The sequence below is a fragment of the Anarhichas minor genome, unplaced genomic scaffold, assembly GCF_050575085.1.
Source record: "Anarhichas minor isolate MPS153535 unplaced genomic scaffold, ASM5057508v1 ptg000041l, whole genome shotgun sequence".
Classification (NCBI taxonomy): Eukaryota; Metazoa; Chordata; class Actinopteri; order Perciformes; family Anarhichadidae; genus Anarhichas; species Anarhichas minor.
Window position 1 is genome coordinate 496,215 of NW_027466487.1, and position 6,280 is coordinate 502,494.

The 6,280-nt window shown below is 41.7% G+C and overlaps 1 pseudogene; it reads left to right on the forward strand.

The window, feature by feature from the left end:
• The first annotated feature begins 5,377 nt into the window (after positions 1-5,377).
• LOC142969301 (histone H2A-like) lies at positions 5,378-5,842 on the forward strand (annotated as a pseudogene).
• Positions 5,843-6,280: the final 438 nt, after the last annotated feature.

The window sequence follows — 6,280 nt, forward strand, 5'->3', positions numbered from 1 at the left end:
GACCACACACACCAAACAAAAACAGCACCAGCTGCTAGAGTCCACAGCCACGCTAGAGACGTTGAAATAGGTGAAATGAAAGCTCCAAATCACCTGGTCAAACCAGGAGAAAGGAACTCAAGGTCCAACTATTTTGCACAACATTTAGTAAAATAGACCACATAAAACCAATTGTAAGCTAATTTTTGGTTTAACTTTGTATTCTGAGTGGCTGCGGTCTCAGGTGGCTTTTGTTTGACAGCTCCTCTCTAAGGACGCACAGGCCAACAGACCTGCCCGATGGATGAACCATGCTGCTGTCCTCCACACGTGTCCCTTTTTTTAACCATCTATTCATTAGTCTCGATGTCTTCCTGTCTTTATTTGTCCCTTTATTATTTAATTTCTTCCTTATTTTCCTTCTTTTTCTCTCCCTATTCTTAATCTGTATTCCTACTTCTGTCTACCTTTCTGCCTTCGCTGTCCATCCCAACTGTGGCTCTGATGAATAAATGCATCAGTCACATGGTGGAGTTGATCCACGGGTCATTTAGCTCAGTGCCATATGGTCCAACTGTGCAGCCTCATAACGTTTTTAAAGTCATTGCACTGCAACAAGTTCTGGTACTTCTCCTTTCTACTGAGATGTTACCATTACTGTCACTCATACAAGAACTGTTTAATACTAAAGTAAATTAAAAGAATTAGAAAAAAGCTCTGCTGGCCTAGATATCCTAATTTCTGTCATGTTACAAGTCTGTGTGGGACCGAGTAGTGAATATTAGCTTTCACCTTCAACAATTGTACACGTTATACACCTCAGGAATTAGAAACTTGTGTGCAGTTTAGATCGGCTGTCTCACTGTGTGTGCACTCAGGTGATATGTGACAGATCTCACATTTGTAAAACCTGGTTGGTACAGCACCAGGGGACTGTGTGGCGAGACAGTATAAAAAGTAAAAACTTGACAGCAAATTATACTTGGTCTGACACTGAGAAGGTTTAGGGAAATGTTCTGCACACAAAACACTATTTCTTTTTTTTAAATCTAAACTGCATGTACATTGTTTCCCTCCAAGATGCAACTTTTTTGCACAGCTCCTTAGTCAGTCACCTTGAAACTGATAGGTAACTCTTTTCGTGACATTTTCATCCCTTTGGTGTTTGAACATTGTAATCGTAAAAATGATCAAACTCCACGTCATCCTCCTGTATTTCCTCCACCTTCCTGTAATTATCACAAACAAGCCACCGTTGTTGGCTTTGACAAACATACATAGCACAATTTCCTGTGAGCATAGGATTTCTCCCAGGAAACAGGAACCCCCTTCCTGTGTGTTTATACAGGCACATGTTTAAGCTTGGACTGGGTGAAAGACAAATACAAGTTTCAAGGTATCAATCAGCAAAAGTAAGAGAACAGCCAATTCTCTCCTCAAATATTAGTTATTAATATGAAAAAGTTGTGCGTCTTCAGAGACAGAACAGAAACGGCAACCTCCTGCAATTCAGAAGCTGCAGCATTCAATAATGTGATTTTTACTTTTTCATTTGATTCTGTTTGTTGAGTCAGACGTTTGTGCGCGCGCACACACACACACACAGGGCGAGAGAGAGAAACACACACACAGTGACAAAAGACTACTATCTGCAAACACACTTAATATTACATTTAAATAAAAACCTCTGACACCTTTTGCTTTCACACATGAACAGACACACCTTCAGCCCCCCGGCCTACGCTGTTAAAACGCAGATATAACCCGAGGCGTGGGGCTTAGCCACACACACACACACACACACACACACACACACACACACACACACACACACACACACACACACACACACACACACACACACACACACACACACACACACACACACAGAGCTGCATTTAAACCAGCAAAAGAAACATGGTTTGTTTGTCTTATAAACTCAAACAAAAGACCTGGACAAGTTCAAGTAGAGTTGACGCATACAAGGGCTTGCAAACACTCACACAAACTCAGATACACTGACAAACACCTCATGCTCTGACTTCCAACCTTTTTTTCTGCTGGACACACACACACACAGAAAGACACACCGTGTTAATAACAAGCATCAGGTTAATAGGAGGGCAGCAGCTGGCTGAAGTGACCGCAGACTACTGATTAGGCCAACTATAGTCACAGTTATTAGCCGCCCTGTCATCTGGTACCAGGCCTGCCGTTCCCAGAGGATTGCTAACCGGACAGCTCTCAAGGTAATGATACATTTTTCAACTGGTCATTGTGGGATGCAGGTGATTTATTCAAGATAACATACATACTGCTATACAGTATTTTATTCTTGGTAAAAGGCAAGTACTTAACTCATCCAGGAATGGTAATGTTGTGGATCAGTCGGTCGACCACTTTAGTCCAGACTGAAATATCTCAACAACCATCAGATGGATTGCAATGAAATGTGGTTCAGACTTTCACCGTCACATCAAGATGAATTGAAATAACTTGTTACCATTTTCATTTTGACCAAGTTAGCAGGCTGACGTTAGCATTCAACTCAAATCACAGCTTTAATTTACTCAATGTGACCATGGTCCAACAAGCAATATAGATGACAGTAAGTAGTAAGTTTGAATATTGGTGTTATGTTGGTAAAAGGCATTAAAAAAATACTGTGAATTAGTCTTCTCTCACTCATGCACCTGCATCCTAATCAGGCCCTGCAAAAAGGTGTTCCGGTACCCATATAGCACCAAATGGAGTTGTGATTTTCCTGTCCCACCATTTAGTTATTAAAGGAAATGCCAGTTGAAACGAGGTGGGTTCTACCAGAGTCGCTAGCCAATTTCACAGAGCTGGCAGCCACAGTCCAAGAAGCATTTGGCTGGTGGCTAACAGTTCTGCTTGCCGTGACTTGTCCTGAGCTCCTTGCCTGAGGGGAGGGAAGTGGAGGACAAGAGACAATTCACTTGAAAACACTGTAATCATGCCTCAAAGGCATTCAGTCCATCAGCCTGAGTACTGAAACATTCCTCTTCCTCAGCAACATGAGTCTTTCCTTTTCTATGCTTCTCTTCTGTGGGTAATATTCAAAAAGCTCCATATTTCCCCACAAGTGATAACACTGATAACCTTTATTTAATCAAAGCAGTCCACACTTATTGGCACTTATTGTGCCAAAAAGCTAACTAAACTTTGAAGAATATTGTGTTCCAGTTAATCTTATTTCATTTTCCTGGGATTACATTATTTGCTCTGCCATAATGTAATGTATGGCATAATATAAAAATAGCCTGAAGCCATTTATTCAATATCACCTCAGCTTTAAGATAAATATAGTGTGCTTGAAAAGATTGGAGACTTTACAACAAAGAGTGCCAACACGGGAAATTAAAAACCCCTTCTTTTATATTTTTGGGTTCCTTTTTTCTAACTCTATTGCTACTATTGCTTGAGAACATTCAATTATTTAAACATTTTAATAAACCCTGATGTGAAGTAAAGAGTCGGGATAGAAAAGAGTGAGAAAGTGTGTTTTCCTCGTCCAACACTGAAACCCAATCTGAAGGAAACCAAAACCTCGACCGCCTGCTTTCAATGCACCTCATATTTCTCCTTAACGCTCTTATTTTGGCTCTTGTCACTGTCACAAGAGGGATTTTTTAATATATATTAATTACTTGAGCTTGGCTTGTAACGTCTGTATTTGTGTTGCTTTAATTGGGCCAACTGGGCTTTTCAAACCTTAATATGATCTTGTAATGTCTGCTACTTGGTGAATGCTTTCATCCTTCTCTTAGTGCGTTGGCCCCAGTTGGAATTGGACTCCTACCGTAACTTCGGCAGTGTGACTGTGATTCTTTATGTATCAACACACACATTTGTTCTAACACAGACAACTTGGAATAATTTAATTTAGAATTGGAAACCTACAAAATAAGTACAGAGTGTATGTGAAGGTTCCCTGCTTTGCACTTATTCTGTTAAATAAACACATTTCTTATCAGTTCAGTATCATCCATCCAGCAGGCTGTCAGTCTCTGTGTGTGTGTGTGCGCAACCGTTTCTAATATCCTGTGTGTATGCATCACTCTGTTTACTGAGCAGACACACACACACACACACACACACACACACACACACACACACACACACACACACACACACACACACACACACACACACACACACACACACACACACACACACACACACACACACACACACACACACGAATGGATGAAGGCGACCTGAAGGTTGGTTGCTGAGCTAATCAATGGACGTGCAAATGCAACGAACAGACGGATAGGTGGATGAAAGGTGGCAATGGCCTCATCTGATAAGGCCTTTTCTAGTTAGTGTATCGTCAGTCTTCCTTGAGGATAAAAGGATGGAAGAGAGAGAGAGAGAAAGGAAGCGAGAGGAGACCCAGGTGCCCGTTAGCAAAGTGTCACTACAAAATTACAAAACTGTCGTGTAACATTATTCAATTTATTGGCAACTCACCTTATTGTCAATATTTTAGATGTGTGTGCAATCCAGAATGTCAGTCCAGGAGAAACCTGTAGAGGGGTCAGACACTCAAGGAGACCATGCAGCCATGCAGGTTGAATAGAAATATGACCAGAATAAATAAATGATGAGATTAGAGCAGGTTATATGCTGCATGAATGACTGTGACCAGACATTAACAATAACAATGTCAGTTGAACCTCTGCTACTGGAGTGCAGAGATTGTTTTTATTCCTGTGGATCGTATTCACATGCAGACCAACTGGACAAAATCTGTGGTTGCTTGCTGAAATATCTTGTGCAACAGTACTGCAGCACATCCTGCTGGTAGCTCTTTGGTAGTACTTACTTACTTAATAATTTCACTCTCAATATCTCCACAATCACCAACAGCTGTGTTTTTAATTCACTTTCATTTTCTCTAAATTTGATTAAATCTTGCTGAATATTTATTTATATTTTGTATTTGAATAAACCTGCTGTTATAAGTGTGTGCAAACAGATAATAATAATCATTTATATACAGTATATAGAACACTATAATATGGTGTTAAAATGAGTGACTTGTTTACCATACTTTTTGTAACCTTTATACGAATATGTCTGTAAAGTTATTGATTTGAGAGACTTATATAGACGGTTAACAGAATAATAAAGGGAAGAATAACAACATGATGTGTCATTTATTTAATCAAGTTCCGGTTTAATCGGTCAGCCTTTATTGTGCAGCAGCTGAAAAAACTAAACTCTGGTGGTAAAAAAGGAAATTCATTTCAACTCTTCTCTGATTGGACGATCACAGACACGCTCTCTTTGGCCAATCAGAGAGCAGCTTGTTTCTTATAAATAACCGGTTCCCCCACCATCAGGACACATTTCTCTCGCAGTCAACGAAGAAATAAAACAACGACAAAATGTCTGGACGAGGAAAGACCGGAGGCAAGACCAGAGCGAAGGCCAAGACCAGGTCCTCTCGTGCTGGGCTTCAGTTCCCCGTCGGCCATGTCCACAGACACTTGAGGAAGGGTAACTACGCTCACCGTATCGGTGCCGGAGCTCCGGTGTACCTGGCGGCGGTGCTGGAGTACCTGACCGCTGAGATCCTGGAGCTGGCTGGGAACGCAGCCCGCGACAACAAGAAGACCAGGATCATCCCCCGTCACCTGCAGCTGGCCATCCACAACGACGAGGAGCCTCAACAAGCTGCTGGGCGAAGTGACCATCGCTCAGGGCGGCGTGCTGCCCAACATCCAGGCGGTGCTGCTGCCCAAGAAGACCGAGAAGGCCGCCAAGAAGTAGACACCCAAACCGGCTGACTAACAACACAAAGGCTCTTTTAAGAGCCACTCACTTACAACTAAAGAGATAAATCCTTCATTTAGTGACTACTCATTAACCTAAATCTTATGGTGAGCGATAAACGTGTAAACTAAATAGTCGTATAAATTCAGAATTGGACACTGTGAAGAAAGAGTTATCCTAACCGGAAATGCAGCTTGACAACGCGATCCTGAACAGAAGGAGGGCAAAGAAGACTGTCCGACTTCAATACGTCCGCAAAATGCCTTTAAATACCAACTCTCTCCGCTCATCAGTTTATCTTCGATTGAACTCGGAATCTGACAAGGAAAGGAAATAATCCATCAGTACTTCAGTAATAACTCCGGCCATGTCTGTGGAAACTACCGGCGCTGACATGTCTGATGTTGGACCAGGAATGCTTCCCCGGGAAAGAAGCCAGCAGATGTAGAGATATCGAGGCACATATTTGATGAATAGACGTGGATTAATGCATCTG